The following is a 16,374-nucleotide window of genomic DNA, read 5'->3' on the forward strand; positions in this document are numbered from 1 at the left end:
CCTGCTGTTTCTCTTCTTGCTTTGTATTAGAATCTGATTCTGTTTGTGGTGGCAATGTACCCAGCAAAAAGATAGCACCTCCCAGGCTTCCCTGCAACTGAGGCTGGTCATGTGGCCCAACAGTGGGTGTCCAGAGGATGTCTACAAAGAGATTATTCATAGGGCTTTCCCTGCCTTTTCTGTCCCATGAGCTCTGGCAGCCACCCCTGAGACTAGCAGTAATGAAAGTATGAGGTCAGCCTGGGAGTCAGGCTCTGGCAGTCATGACAGCCCTGAGCAGCCTTCCTGCAGGAGCAGTCTGCCCAAGAGAATAAGCCCAAGATATGGGACCATGCTTGCTCAGGATTCCCGCTGTATACAAGCAATTCAAATCCTACCAAATTCGGTGATCATTGGTAAGAGTCACACTCTCTGTATCTTCTTATATCTCTGTCTGTTTGTGTAAGCATGGAGCCTGAATTGGGCCCCAGAATCCAAATAAAGAGGCCAGGGCGTGTACTTCTATGTTAGACATACACGCGTCCCTGGGCTTGCTGGCTATCCAGCATAGCCTGTATACTCTGCAAGTACTAGAGAGAGACACTGTTCTCAAAACACAATGTGGGCAGTTCCTGAGGAAAGATATACACACACACACACACACACACACACACACACACACACACACCACAAAGACAAAGAACCAGGCAATTATTTTGATCAAAATCAAACAGAAGGAAGGATAAAGTGATTTTCAGAGTCACCAGTCACTTAGAAGGTCCCCTGACCACCTCAGCAAGGTTCCGACTGCACAGCAAGGAGACAGTGCCCCAGAATGCTCAGCTCTGAGGGTTGTGTCAGTGTGTTCTCCAGGACCTGGCGGTTCTCCTCTCAACACCGGCTTCTGTTTCCCTTGCTTGCTACACTGTAACTTCTGGGGCAGGCGCCTGGCCCACCAAGGCCTCTTACAGTCCAGCCTGGCCACTAAGAACACATTTCCTTCTCTGGAAACTTTTAGCTGAATACAGTTTCCAAATTTCTCTCAATCCAAATTTGTCAACTTCAGACTTTTATATTGTAAAAATGTTGTTCTTTTTACTGTGTTCAAATGTTACTTTTGTACTTTACTTTCTGGTTTTCAATGTACCTGTGGGCATCCTCTTACTGAATTTTAATTTTATTGAATTGTGCATTTACTTTACAAATACTTCACACTTGGTTCTCTTTACTGAGGCTCCTTAACCTGTTTTTCTCTTTCAGAGTCACCTCTCAGGATGGTGTCATCCTGCCTTCTGCTTTAAATTGTTGGCTCACTATTTTCCCAATACCACAAAGTGAATGCTTTCGAAAATATTTTTTTTATCAACTACCAAAAAAGAGGAAAAGTTCAAATCCTAACGTTTCCTTAGAGTGCAGTTCTGTGGACATTCCGGGGGCCAGGCAGCGTGCTCTGAACCATCATTGTTTTCTGAGTAAACTTCTCTGCTTTGGATCTCCTTCCCAGATCATTGTTGATTCCGTGAGTACTTTTAAATTTCCAAGTAGTTTGTTTATTTTTATTTGTCTTGTTCTGATTCTGTTCCACATCCTATGTTTTCAGAGAATGTAGCACACTTTGTCCTCTTTTAGAACTGACCATGATTATGTTAGCGACTCAGCAAGTGTCACGTGAGACCATGGGGTTCACTGACACACACTGATGAAATGCTTACATAGTGTAAGATAGCCAGCCACTCTGTCTCCAAAGGGCTCTTTGAGGTTGAGACGGGCCTAGAGGCCAAAGCAAGAGCTGAGAAGTATCTATGGGGTGGGGGGGGAGATGAGCTGGGGTGGGGTGAGCTGGGGTGAGGGCTCATGTGTCTGCTGAAACAGAGACAGTTAGTTAATCGCTGCTGTGGTTAGCCAGAGAGAGGAACAACTTGGGAAAAGTTCTGGAGAAGTGGTGAACAGGAACCAGAAGGCCCTGGAGCTAATCTCACTAGCAAAGTCAAAGGTCAAATGCCATTTTAGAGGGTGGCCAGAGTGGAGCCAAGGAACAGGTTCTTCTTTGCTTAAATTTACACATTTCTATGAATCGTTTCTAAATTTTGAAAGGCATGGCCAGTCAAGCAGTACATTGTAAAATGTAAAATACTTCTTGACCTTGTCAATTAATAACAGGAAAACACAAATAAAGAATATTCTAGGCCACATGTTCTCCATAGAGAAATAACTCTCCCAAGGAGTCAAATTTGGATTTTGAAGGGGCTAAAGCACTCAATGTGCAGAGACAGGGAGGCTGTACAAATAGTATACAGATACAATGTAGCGCCTCTGAGTTATTCAAACTCAGTGGAGGGCTGGAGATGGCTCCACAATTAAAAGGGCTTACTGCTCTTACGGTGGACCTGGGCTCAGTTCCCAGCACCCACATGATGGCTTTGGCTTCAGGGAATCCAGAGCCCTCTTCTAGCTTCCAAGGGTCTGTGCAGGCACACATGCATGTGCACACATGCACACATTATCTATCTATATATCTATATCTATATCTATCTATATCTATCTATCTATCTATCTATCTATATATATGGAGAGAGAGAGAGAGAGAGAGAGAGAGAGAGAGAGAGAGAGAGAAACAACCGAGAAAAGAGACCTACTGGGGAGCTGGATGTGTGGTACATTACTGTAATTCCAGCATGGAGTGGGAGGATTAGGAGTTCAAGACCAACCTCAACTACATAATTATTTTAATGTCAGGTTATATAACATCCTGTCTCAAAAATACTAGGGGGTGGGAGGGAAAGGAAAAGAAAAGGGGAAAAAAAGGGCTTGTTAGAGAGGCAATATTTTTAAAAAGATGAAAACCCACTGCTCTGGGAAATCCTTACACATGTACCTAATAAGCCACTCCCAAACCTCATACAGAAGAGGGGCCTCACGTGCCAGAATGCAGTGTTCTATGGAGAGAGTGATTGAAAGGTTAACACAAGACAACAGTCAATGGTAACAAAATATCACCCCATCGCTGGTTTGAATCTGACCACCAGCCTTCTACATCTACTGAGGGTGAAGAAGCCATTTCTCACATTTAAAAAAGAAACTGAGACATAATAACCAACTTTAGAGTGTCTTTAAAACATGTGTTTACCTTTCCACAAAGCATACACAGTCGTTTAAAACAGGAACATAGCAAGACCAACAGCCAGCCCCTCTTTCCCCTACCTACTTGACAAGCTCAGGGACCCCTGCGGCTATGGGGAGGACTCCTCCTCCTGCTTCACAAAAGACAGCCTTCTGCTCCCTGTGTGCAGTGACCAGGGGTCTATATCAACGGGGACATCTTGTGCACAGCAGCTGAATCCTGGATCCCCAGACACCAAGCACTATTCAAATGTCTCTATCAGACCGCTCTACTAAAATACTATAGTACGAGTTGTTGAAATGACATTATGGCTAGAGGCCACAGAGACGGAGATGAAGGTGCCAGTGACTTGTGTCTTAAGGGCCGTCTTCCAGCTTGCAGACCACTTCTCTTTGTGTCCTGGGAGGTCAGAAAGTGTAAGGAAGCCCCTGAGGACACCTACGGTTAATCTTGATGGTTAATTAACTGGGTTGAGAACAGCCTAGAAGAGCAATAAAGCCGGCGGCGTTGGGGTCTGTGAGAGCATTTACAGAGAGAATAGGGCCTGACTGAGGAGGGGAAGGAATGAAGAGAAGACACACAGGAAGTAGGGTCAGGCGGGCTCTCTGATGGAGAAATTGCTGCATTCCATGTATAGAATAGAGAGGCAGGGTTAGCACATAACTGAACAAGGAGATGGGGTTATAACACACAGATATGAAGGAAGCAAGATTTTTAAACACGGCTGAACAAGGAGGCGTGTGGAGTAGTCTCTGCTCATAAACATCCAAGAAGAGATGGTTCTGAGGTGAAGGTCCTTGGCATGGCCAGCTCACGTCAGTAACGCACCCTCCACTCAGGCCCAAACACACTCAGGGCCTCCTCCAACCTCTGACCCTATGTCTTTGTGAAAGTCTCACCTCTCAGTAGTCAGATTAGAAGGTAGGATTTCAGTATAGGGATTGGAATGAAGTTCACACGTATTCAGAACTCTGAACTCTCTGGATCTCCGAATCTGATCTAATCTGCAATGGCCTTGTTTCCAAATAAGGTTACATTCTTAAGTCCTGAGACTTGGGATTTCAACATACAATTTTCTGGGCATAGAAATCAGCTTCTTGTAGGTAACCTAGCAACAGCTCACAGCATCAGTAGCGTGGCTAGAGGGAAAGACCAAGGGGAGGAAACTCAGCCAAGACGATGTCTAGGGAACTGCCAAACTCACCCCTCCAGAGGTCATCAACAGGGCACGTGTCCCACACCTGCCATGAGCCCATGCAGTTGACTGTTGCACCTGACTACTCAACAGTACACCCCAAGACCCTCTCAGGTCTGAGCATCTACATAGCCACCCACAAGGAAAGTTGAAGCAGAGGTATCTGGTCAACCTTGAGCCACAGACTCCCGGTGAATTGCCAGCAAACAGGAACCATCAGAACTGCAGCCTCTGCTGGGAGATGGACACCTGGCTGTACAGCATGTGAGTCCCTCGTGGGAAGGCAAGTATTGGGGGTGCCACACAGACAGAAGAATCTCGTTACCGAGCTGTTTGCCACATCCTGTGTACCAATGGTCTTCAGCGTGTGGAACTCACTGTCGATATCCTCTTAGCAGTGTAGACTGTTGACCCCACTCTACCAAGAAACCATGGTTGCTGGGCCCAGTGGACTTTGCAACATAGCAGGGTGGGGGCTGGGGGGTTCTTTATCTTTTATTTCCCTTTTGTACAGTTCGAAACAATAATTAAAGTGTGCGATCTGGTTAATTTTGATCTGTGTGTAATACACCCCTGTGAAATCGCAACAGTCAAGATAACACTCATCACTCCCTGAGCTTCCCCCCCACCCTGCCCCTCCAACATCCATCTCTCCTTCTCCCCCACACTCCCAGTGTCACCAGTGTCACTGACGAAACACCGTAGAGCAGTTTATAATTGTCATACTTTATAGTCTTCTACACAGGAGAATAATAAATCTCATGTTAGTGATATGTAGTATGTCATGCTTTTTTATACCCAGCGTGCCATGATATAGATATAAATATTTGCTTTTAACCACTTCTGTACCCTCGGATTATTTCCCACTGGAGGATATTAGAAATAAGGAGGCATCAGGAGCTTGTTACAAATCTTTGTTTATATGCTTCCATTTCTGCTCACTAAGCAGAAAGTAGAGCCAATGGTGGGTACAAGTTTATCTTTGCAAGAAACTGAAAACCCTGTTTCCTTCCTGTTATTTTTTTTTAAATGATTTCCTTTCTATTCCTATTTTAGGGGGTGGAAAGATGACTCAGTAGTTAACAGCACTTGATGCTCTTTCGAAAGACACAGGTTCAGCTCTCGGCACCCACATGTCAGCTCACAACTGCCTATACGTCCAATTCCAGGGCATTCAGTGTCTCATCTGACCTCAGTGGGCTCTTGCATACATGATACACAAACATACACTCAGGCATGTAGAGGAGAGGTTCTGATGGTTTGACTTAATCAGGAACCTGTGTGGACTGACACTGAAGGTCCTTGTTCCCAGTTGGTTTTGATCAAATCAATAAAGTTGCCAGCAGTCAGTGTCTGGGCATGGGACAGGGCACTTAGAGTCTTGTGGGTAAGCCACCCAGACTCGGAAAGAAGGGGATGCAGTAGCAACAAGAGATAAAGCCAATCAGCCATGTGAAAGCCGGGGTGCACTTCCCTGATTGGGTCTGGAGTAGCAGGGGAATGTTTAGGAGTGCCCAATCTTTGAGTTACCCAAGGCATTTTAAGATGGGTGTGTGCATGAGTCTCTGCGTGCATGCATGTGTGCCTGTGTGCGTGCGTGCGTGCGTGTATGTGTGTGTATGTGTGTGTGTGTGTGTGTGTGTGTGTGTGTGTGTGTGTATGTGTTTTCCATTCACGGATCCGAGGCTCAAAGCAGTACAGCCAAAAAAATCACCACAACACAAGCATACACACATATACACACAATAAAATTGATATATTTTTAAAGCATTTGTTTTTATTTTATGTGTATAAGTGTTTTGCCTGCAAATATGTATGTCCATCATGTGTGTACAGTGCCCAAGGAGGCCAGAAGAGGCCACTGGATCCCCTAGAACAGTGAGACAGTTGTGAGCTTCCACACCGGTGCTGAGAACCAAACCTGGGTCTTCTGCTTTTAACTACTGAGTCAGCTCTTCAGTCCTGAGCCAAATTGTCTTCCAAAGCCATGGTTCCATGTTGCAGGCCCTCCAATTCCTGTTTACATCTTTGTCAGCGTTTGGGATGGTAGGCACTCTGACGGGTATGTTGTGGGAAGTGTAGACTTTGTCTACATATCCCCAATGCCTAAAACCCTAGTACCTTTTGGGCTCACATGCCCTCTGCACATCTTTCCTGGTAAGTTGTCTGTCTGGACACAGGGACCCCTTTCTGTTGAGCTCACTGAGTTATAAGCTGGTCATATATTCTAGTACAAGTCTTTCATAAGTTATGTATTCTGCAAATATTGTCTCACGACGTTTGGCTTCTTTTTAACTTTTGCAGCAGTACTCAATAAAGTCCTATTTACCGAGGCTTTCTTTTAAATCTGATAACTATTGATCCTACTTAAGAAACCTGTCAAGCCTAAGACTGCTGAGATTTTCCATTACAGTTTTTTCTAGACATTTTAGCTCTAAAATTATCATCCATTTTAAAGTATTGTTATTAGTAGCAGTAAAAGCCAGGAAGTTTGGTGGACCTGCCTATAACTTCAGAGAGAGAAGTATCATGAGTTCGAGGCTAATCTGGTTCACATATGAAACTAGAAAACTTACTAAGCTATAGACCTCATTTAAATCTACCAGTGTGGGGCACCGCTATATGGTTCATCAGGTAATGTACTTGCCAGTAAGCATGACTACCGGAGTTCACACATATAATAAATAAATAAAACGTACCATACTTCTTCTTAATGTAGTTCTGCTTTAGGACATAACTCTGGAACCGTTTGCCTTCAACTGTTGGGTCTCCTCTGTCTCCTACAGTCCATGCCAGTCCCTCTCTGTCCTGACATCTTCATTTTATATATACCGTGAGGTAAACAGCAAGATCTTTTTCGGTTTTTTCTTCCTTTCATATGAATTATCAGTTTTCCCAGCACCCTTTGCTGAAGGAGAATCCTTTCTTTAGTAGAATGGCTTTGAAAGTTCCACCAAATATCAGGGGATATCCGTCTGTCTTTACATCGGGACAATAGCGTCTTGATTTGTGTCATTGTATGGAAGGTGTGGAAATGAGAAGTCGGGTCTGTTAGCCTCCTTCTTTGTTCTTCGTGTGTGTGTGTGTGTGTGCGCGCGCGTGCGCGCTGTATTTGCACATCCCTTATATATACATTATATACACATTATATACACATTATTTCTATTATATATACATTATATACACATTGTGTATAGTATATATCATATGCATTTTAGGATTATCACCTCTTTCTTAGATGTACCTCACAAATGCCATAGGAGTTGAAAGTTAAGAACTGCTTTAGAGAAAGCACTGCTTCCCTTGCTTAAACATGGGGCTAGAGAGCTGTCACTTTAAATACACGAATATACACTGCAAACCTAATCGAGAACTTATAAAAACCAAAGTCAAGTCGCATGGTAATATATGCATATATCCCAGTATTTGAAGGTGGAGACAGGCAGATGGAGAGAGTTCAAGGTCATTCTTGGCTACACTGTGAGTTTGAAGTCCTAGACGGTTACATGAAATGTCATCAGATAGAAGGTTAGACAGGCAGATCTTGTGAGTTCCAGTCCAGTCTGGTCCATACAGTGAGTTCTGGAACAGCCAGGACTACATTGTTAGACCCTGTCTCAAAATAAATAAGTTAAAACAAAACACAAACAAACAACAAAGCCTGAAGAGAAAGTAGGGCATAATGGTGTGTTGCCAGAATCTGGGAGACAGAGGCAGGAAGAGCATCACAAGTCCAAGGCCAATATGTTCTATACAGTGGGTGTAGCCAGAGAAACAAGGTGAGACCCTGTCTCAAATAACTAAATAAACAAGGAAATGCGTAAGCATGAATTGTAATTCACAAAAACGGCTAAAACAAAACAGTTGGGTGAGGTAGGAGATGTATGATTCCATGTGTATTCAAAATGCAACGTGATTCCTTTAAACTGACAAACTTTTAAATAAAAATAAGGTTCCTTTCATACTAGCAACTAAAAAAAAAATCAACTATGGAGTGAACATTTGAGTCATACCCATTGCTAATTAGTGTTTTTAAAAGCCTATGCACTCAAAGTTATTCATTTAATCAATAGAAAGTAGCCCAGAAATAGGAGTTTTTCTGTTTTCCCGGAAGAGCGGAGGGAGCTGAAGGAGGGAGGTGGAGCGTTCCGTTTGGTGCTGCATCAATACAGAAGTAGATAAGAGACCTTCCAGCCCTGCATGCGCAGTCCCACCGTGTCTACTTGCAGGCATATTTGTTTACGGGTAGAAAATAGCCCTCAGGGTAACTGCGTAAACCTCAGAGCACGTTTATAAAGATGATGGGTTTTCAGGTGATTTTCTCTTTTTAGCTTTGTTTAATAATGAGCACTATTCTCTAACTAAAAGGCAATAAAGATAGCTTTAGTTTGAAAAGAAATAAAATCTAAGGAACGTTGCTCATGATGTGAACAAAGGACACTTTTAAATCTAAGTTAGGAGCTGGGGACATTTTAAAGCCAAGCTTAGGAGCAGAATCAGTGTCCAGGAGGCCCCAGGCTCTATTTCCAGCTCCAGACCCCCCCCCAAGCCATCACTAAGTTACGAGAAATAGAAAATAAACAAATGGAAAATAGACCATGTCCCTATTTATAATTTGTAGCCCATTTGCATATAAATATAATAAAAGGCAAATTTCCCCAAGCTATAAATAGCTTATTACATAACACTAGAGGACCTTTTGAAACAAAATACTTCCTGTTAAAATATTTACTTCCTTCTCCTTGTTACGAAAACTACAGATTCTAGCAGCACAAGTGAAAAACAGGGGGGCTCTATTTTCAACGGGGGGGGGGGGGAGAAGCTGCTAGAGCCACCAGCTCCCCAGAGACAAACCTGCTGGGTACCACAGTGGGAACTAGAAGGGGCCAGAGACACCAGGTGTTTGCCTGTATAAGATCAGACAGACATAGTCCCATGGTGGAAGCTTAGATAACAGTGCTTTGCCTTCGTCTGGATGTTGTGGTGGCAGACCCATCCCCCCACCCGCCCGGATACTGAGAATCCTCTAGAAATCATCAGGCAATGCAGAATCACTCGCTGACCCCCCTCCCAAAAGGGGGCATGTAAGAACGGGCTGCCACCGGGAGAGAGTATGAACCTGGCCACATGGGCTTGCTGGACACTGAACACTGTAGGGGGTAATCCCCAGAGCAAAGAAAACAGCAGCAAGGGTGTTAGGGAGAATGAAGCCTGCGGAAAACTGAAGATCACAGATTCTCTCCCACCCCACCTCCTTCTCCACACTGCATACTGGTGTTCACCTGTCAGGAGAGCCCTCTGAAGGCAAGTAATGAGTCAGAGATTCACGTGGGATTTAAGCCTAGAAACGTCAAAGGAAGAACACACACACACACACACACACACACACACACACACACACACACACACACACACACACACCCTGATTAAAAATAATCAACCACAGAGAAGGAATCACCTACAGAAGACATGTTCAAGATACTGTGTTGCTAACAAATTTCACGCAACACTCTTTCTGGAAAATAATCCCAAAGACAAAAACATAAGAAGTGAAGGTTCTCAGAGGGCAGAGGAAGGTGGAGAGAAAGCTAGGATGAAAACAGAAAAGCCATGCATGTACGGCTGGAATGTACTGAGTTCAGCCGAACACAGGATACAAATAACACCAGCTCAGCACAGGGCCAGCAGACCAGGAAACCACACAGCAGGAAACAGTCCCAAGAGTCTCAGAGGAGCCTGGAGAAAAAGGCCCTCAGCATTTCTGAGGCGCACACATGTGGGAGGGGAACTAAAGGAATGCTGTAAGCGCATAGTAAAAAATGCCTCATAAGAACAGACCTCATAAGAACAGCTTGGTCAGGGACCCCTCTATAGCCAAGGTTGATAACCTGAACCCAGAGACATCCCTCACTCAGACACCATCGCCCACCCGTGGGACAGTGCATAAATAGAGACTTAGAGCACATCTGGAAAGACGCCACCCAGATGAGTCCTGTGGATGGAGAGTCTCCCCCAGGATCCCGACCCTCAAGTCAGAGACTTCTGTTAGAGACTACCCTGACCTCCAGCTAAGATGTGCCACACAGGCGAGCAGCTCGGAAGACAGGCTTAGGACTGTATGTAGGTAGGAACTCGGTAGAGTGTGAACCTGGTGACGGCCCTCAGCATAAGAGAAAACTTTTGTTATACTAGTGATGCGTATTCTGCCTCCTTGCTCACTACGAGTGCAATAAAGAATAAACATAAGAGAGCCTTCTTGAAATAAAGATGATTTGAATCTGCTAATCAAAAAAATCATATTTATTCTAAGAAAATCCGCATAGGTAATTCCACACATATATATTCCTACTGAAGTGACGCAATGCCAAAGATAAGGAAAATGGCTCACATCATAGTAAGCCTGGCCACTCAGAGCAGATCCAGAATGGAGCTGGTCTACAGTCTACAAAAGCCCAGTTCCAGTGATCAATCACTTCCATCAACGAAGCCCAACCACCTACAGCCAGGAGGTCAGTGCTCCAAACACCAGCCCAGAGAGCATTTCATATCAAGTCATAGTAGCTTGAAACAACGTAAGCGTCCTGTGTCAGTCATGGACCTAGAAGTATGTCAGGGTGTTGGCAAGGCTGTGTCCCCTGAGGAGGCTCTGAGAAGGCCCTTAGGCCGCTTCCGACTCTTGTGGGCTCAGGTGCTCTGGCTGCAGCTTTCAGACTGCACCCTCTCCTGCTCTTTATATGCCCGTGTCTAAATGTCTCCTTTTTATTATATTATTTACAATAGGGGATCTCGAATTACCCCGTTTTAACTGGATTACCTCTTTCAAGATCTTATTTCCAAATAAGACCTATTTTGAGAACAACACACCCTTTCCCTCTGCTCTGCAGAAAAAGACAATTCAATCCATAATTCTGAGATAACAAATAAACCGAGCCCAGAACACAGCAAGAAGCACAGTTAGAAAAACAACGGCAACGACGACAGACTGAGGTAAGCCTTAAGCGTCAGCGACGGAGCCAGGTCAGCCCAGTGAGGCTGTGACTAGAGCAGATGTGGATATCAGCTTCAAATTGAAACTGAATTTGAAAAGAATAGCAAATCCAATTTCCTAATGGATTTCTTTTAGCTGTCACTGGTCTTAATTCTAGAATAATTCATCTTTAAATAACAATTATATCTTGGCTTGAAGAAGCAACCAGTTGGATGATTATGAATTTTGCTTTGGTTTTTTTTTTTTCCTACTGTCCTATTCAAGTAAAAATTACTGTTTTTCACGGAAAACGATCTTAGTGCGAGAATGATCTTAGTTTTATAAAATTGTACTTGACCTACCCATGGAGTCCTAAGTCCTGCTTCAAAAGCTGACAAAGGTGACCTGGGGGCAAGGGGACTTATAGTAAAAGGTTTTTTTTTTTTTAAACTTTGTTATACAATTCTGTACACTTGAACTCTTATTGTGACTATGTTGCTTTGAACAAAACCTAAAAGGTCAATTCTCTGTCCCTGTCTCCCTGTCTCTCTGTCTGCCTGTCTCTCCCTCCCCATCAGGAGGTACATCAAGGGAGCCAGTCCTGGAGTTGGAGGCAGGGTTGGGGATGCTGTGGCAGCAAACAAAAGATGTCACCATGCTGTGACAGAAGAGTCCTTTGACTACAGGTGTCACCTCATCCATTCAATTACAGCCACACCTGACCCCTGGAGACACTCATGGCCTCCAAGGTAGGCAAAGTGAGGCATAGCTGCTGCTAACTTAGGAGAAAATTTAGTAAAAGCCAGACGTGGTAGCACGTGCCTGTCTTCCCAGCACCCAGGAGACTGAGACGGGAGGATCAGTATTTAAAGGCCATCCTGCATTACATAGTGAGTGTAAGAGTATCCTAGCTACATGAGAGGCTAGAAAGAAAGGGAGATGGTGAGAAAGAAAAGGAGGGGGGAGGAGGGGGAAGAGGAGAGGGAAGGGGAGGGGGAGGGGGAGGGGGAAGAAGCACCTGGGTACACAATGGTTCTAGTGTTCACATTTTACAGTTCCTCTTTTTCGTCTGTCTGTCCCAGGTGGTTGACAGGAAATACATAGTTGATTATGTCTCTTCCTGTTATTTTGCCGGGAAGCAGGAGTTTCTGAGGCCACATGCAGTCAGCTGGATTGCATAAAGCCGGGCACACCACAGGCGGGTCTGGCTTGACCTACTTCCTGAAATCTGCTGTTGGTACTTCTTCCATTGGACCTTTGTAGCCTCACATACAGGCCATCCTGACGGGAGGCCCCGACTCAGGGTTAAAGGGACGAGCAGAGGGGTGATGCCAGGGAGGGCTGCCCCAGAACAGGTTCCTAACCTGGTCAAGCCCTTCCTGCTGGCATGGAGAGATTGGGTCTACAGGCGTGCACATGCTCGACGGGCGTGCAGCTCTGGGTTCAATCTCCAGAACCGTAAAACGAAATGAAAGATCCATAGTGCAGTATCCCAAACAAAATGCGTACACTGGTAGTCAACACTCAGAATAGCGCCCCCACCAGAACCCTCACACTGCACTTTCACAGCCACACCCATCTCCGTCCTGCTCCCATCGCTGCCTTACCTCTTGTAACCACTACTTTGGTTGACGGTTTTAGGAGAGATGTGTTACTGTTTGGCGTGGTGTGGGTGCGCAGGCACGTGCACGTGATACACCTGAGTGCCCGGAGAGGACCACGTGTTTCTCCGGAGCAGGTGGTTAGATTTACCACCCCGCCCCCGCCCCCATCTGATTGCCTTGAGACATAGTCTCTTGCTGAACCAGAAGCTCACTGACTGGCCAGCAAGCTCTCCAGACCTGCCACTCTGGCCCCGGTGCTGAGGTTAAGGCTCCTGTAGGCGCGCCTGGCTTTTTACATGGAAGCAGGGTATTTAAACTCGAGTCTTTGTGGTTGCAGAGGGGACATTCTTACCCACTGACCCATCTTCCCAACCCCATGAATCTGCTTTTTGTTCGTTTTATTTCAAGAATGTCGTGTGTGTGTGTGTGTGTGTGTGTGTGTGTGTGTGTGTATTACACAGAACAAGATGCTGTTAAGTGGAATAATATAGGAAGTACCCTTCTCGTGTTTTGTCCCTTAGAGGAACAGTTTGTTTAGCCCTTTACCTGTGGAAGGGTACCTGGGTTCTCAGCCTGGAAAGCCGTTATTTCTCCAGCATCCAACCCTGTCTGTTATATGTGGTTATTACCGCTAGCTATGATTTATATAAAAACACTTGAGCAGGTCGTGGTGGTGTGTACACACTGGATTGCCCAACTCGATTAACTTCTTTGTTCTTAGTTTACTAGAATCCTTTTACTCTTAAGTTTCAAAAGCATCATCAAGAATACTCCTCACTAGGAGAATCTGGGGCCGATGAGATGGCTCACTGGATTTAAGGCACTTGCTGCAAAGTGAGGAGACCAGAGTTCAGTCCTCGAGACCCACCTGGTAGAAGAGAACTGATTCCCGTAAGTTGTCCTCTGACCTCTACACATAAACTGTGGTGTACCTCTCTCCAAAGGCCCCAAAATAAATGTAAGTTTTTTTTTTTAAATCAAGAAGAGTCTAGCTCACGATTTCCTATCCCCTGGCATGCCTTTGCTGAACATTATAAACTTCAGGCTTGGTCTTACTCTCTGCCCTTGTCAGAGTTGCTGAGATGGCGTATACGGGCTGAGCGTTCAGGGTTTATCCACGTAAAACAGGCTCCCATTGAAGGGTCTGAAGCATAGCAGGCTAGTGGTCCTCTGTGCATAATTTTACTTCATAATTTTCTATTCATACTGTGATATCTGATCACAGTGCAAGCCTGAGATGTCCTATATTCAGACAACTTTAAATTACATGTTTTGTTTTGTTTTTTTACAGCTTAGTTGAATTTTAATCTCGTTGAAATTTATAGTGAGTGGTGGGGAGCAAGGAGCATTATTCAATAGCTCATGTAGGGCCGGGATGACATTTACCAACTACAAATATAACTTACAAAAGTTATAAAAAATCAAGTCAATGTCTGCTTATTACTTGATTTTCTTTTTAATCAAAAGACTTCTTGTGCCTGAGTGCATCGAGCAAACGCATATACATGACGTTGGGGAGGGGCACACATGTGGAGGCCAGAGGAGGAGTCTGGGTTAGCGCTCTCCTTTGAGTGGTTCTGGGCGTCAGTCAGGGCGCACGGCTAACACCTTTACCAGCTGAGCATCTTGCTGGAACATACTGCTTGATTTTTATCGCTGCTGTACCTTGTACCTTTGTGACTTGGCAAAGCATTTCGAGGTACATATTAGTGAAACCGATGCCCGGTCCTCCAACCCTCTTAAGATTTATGATGTACAACCCTCAGAATGATTCAGTGGGCCGTGGTGCTTACCACTAAGCCTGATTCCCTGACCCCATCCCTGGGACCCACGTGATGGAAGGAGAGAACCAACTCCCTCAGCTGCCCTTTGACCTCTACTCCAATGAGCATGCCCACACATGAAATAGATAAGTAAGTATGAATAAATTTTTAAACAGAATTAAAAGTCAGGGGCTGTGAAATGGTTCAGCATTGCCCCCAAGTCTGATAACCTATGTTCGATGCCCCCCAGACCCACGTGGTAAAAGGAAAAAGGACCAACTCACACAAACTGTACTCCGACTTGCACAAGCCATCACACCACGCACAATGTCCACATACAAAATAATCCAATACATGCAATGAAATTCAAGATAATTATTACGATCTAGAGGGTGCGCTGCCGGGAGTGAGGAGACTTGAGTGTGTGCACTGACCGAATTTTGACAAAGGATCCAGGATGGAACCTTTGGTACTTTTTAAGATTAAATGAGCCGGCTAAGTTCTTCCAGGGATTTCTTTTAGGAATTAAGTAGGCTACCTGATCAAATGTTGAGTTGGCCGTTGTGTTATGCAGTCATCTTATTGAGAGGCACGCTAAGCACAGCTGGGTAAGGATCAAACTCTTGGTATGTGGACTCTTGAGTGTTAACAAGAGCTGGGCTATGTCTGATCTGACTTTACTAGAGACACGCAGTTGAGGTGATAATGGGGGTGGAGTTGTCTACACAGTCACGGGATGTATGCGTGCAGAGTCAGGTGTGCATACGCCCGCACTGGCTTATTCATAAACATGCACTCATGTTTATTATGGCCAACGACATGGACAATTAGCACTTTCTTCTATGTCAAAACAATGTTAAAGGCCCAGCTACACGACAACTGTGTCAGAGCCTCCACTGCAACGCTGAGTCATATATTAAAAGCAAACACCAAGTTGCGTGCGGTCACGAGGCATCTTAAGAGGAAGAACAAATAACCAACCTTGGAGCCATGGTCCTGAGGCAAGAACCAGGTGTCAGCTACAGTTTCCTGTCAGAAACCCCCAGGTAGCAGGGGCTTGGATTTCACGAGATGGATGCAGTCCCTAGAGACAAAATCAAAAGACAAATGTGGAAGACGGCGTCAATATTGACAAGCTTTTCTCCTGAGGAACAGGCTGAGCTGAGGTACTACGCTGATGTTGATTTTGTTGGTATTATTCGATGCACCATACATGAATGACTAACGTGTCATTGTAAAATCAAAGGTTTAATTTGAAAAGGATATTCACGTCATAAGTAATTTTTGAAGACTAAGACAGTAAGATGTTATATAGTAAAGTTTACTGTACTCGTTTATTTGCATAGGGTCAGGCACTTGATGTATGTTTACATGTACATGTGTACAATGTATAATGTAACATAAATATTACATAACTGGGGTCAAGCACATAATGTACAACATATGTATATTAATACAGTTTAGGGAACGTTTTTTAGATACCGATGGTGCACTTGAGAAATAAAATCCATGGCTAGAGAAGGCTCATTAAAATGCTGCCTACTCTCCAAGACAACCTGGGTTCAATTCCCAGCATGCACATGGCAGCCCACAACTGTCTGTGACTCCAGTTCTAGGGGATCTAATCCCCTTTCCTGGCCTTTGCGGGCACTACATATATAGCACATGGTGCACAGACATACATGTAGGGAAAACATACACACATAAAATAAAAATTAAAAATGTTTTAAAACATAAATGTAGGG

The 16,374-nt window shown here is 44.6% G+C and overlaps 1 long non-coding RNA gene across 1 annotated transcript; it reads left to right on the forward strand.

The window, feature by feature from the left end:
• The first annotated feature begins 9,118 nt into the window (after positions 1-9,118).
• Positions 9,119-12,101, forward strand: LOC120096692 (uncharacterized). Its single transcript, XR_005493484.2, has 2 exons — positions 9,119-11,282; positions 11,841-12,101. It is a non-coding gene; the product is annotated as an uncharacterized LOC120096692 (long non-coding RNA).
• The last annotated feature ends 4,273 nt before the right edge of the window (positions 12,102-16,374 follow it).

The sequence above is a fragment of the Rattus norvegicus genome, chromosome 14 (genome assembly GCF_036323735.1).
Source record: "Rattus norvegicus strain BN/NHsdMcwi chromosome 14, GRCr8, whole genome shotgun sequence".
NCBI lineage: Eukaryota > Metazoa > Chordata > Mammalia > Rodentia > Muridae > Rattus > Rattus norvegicus.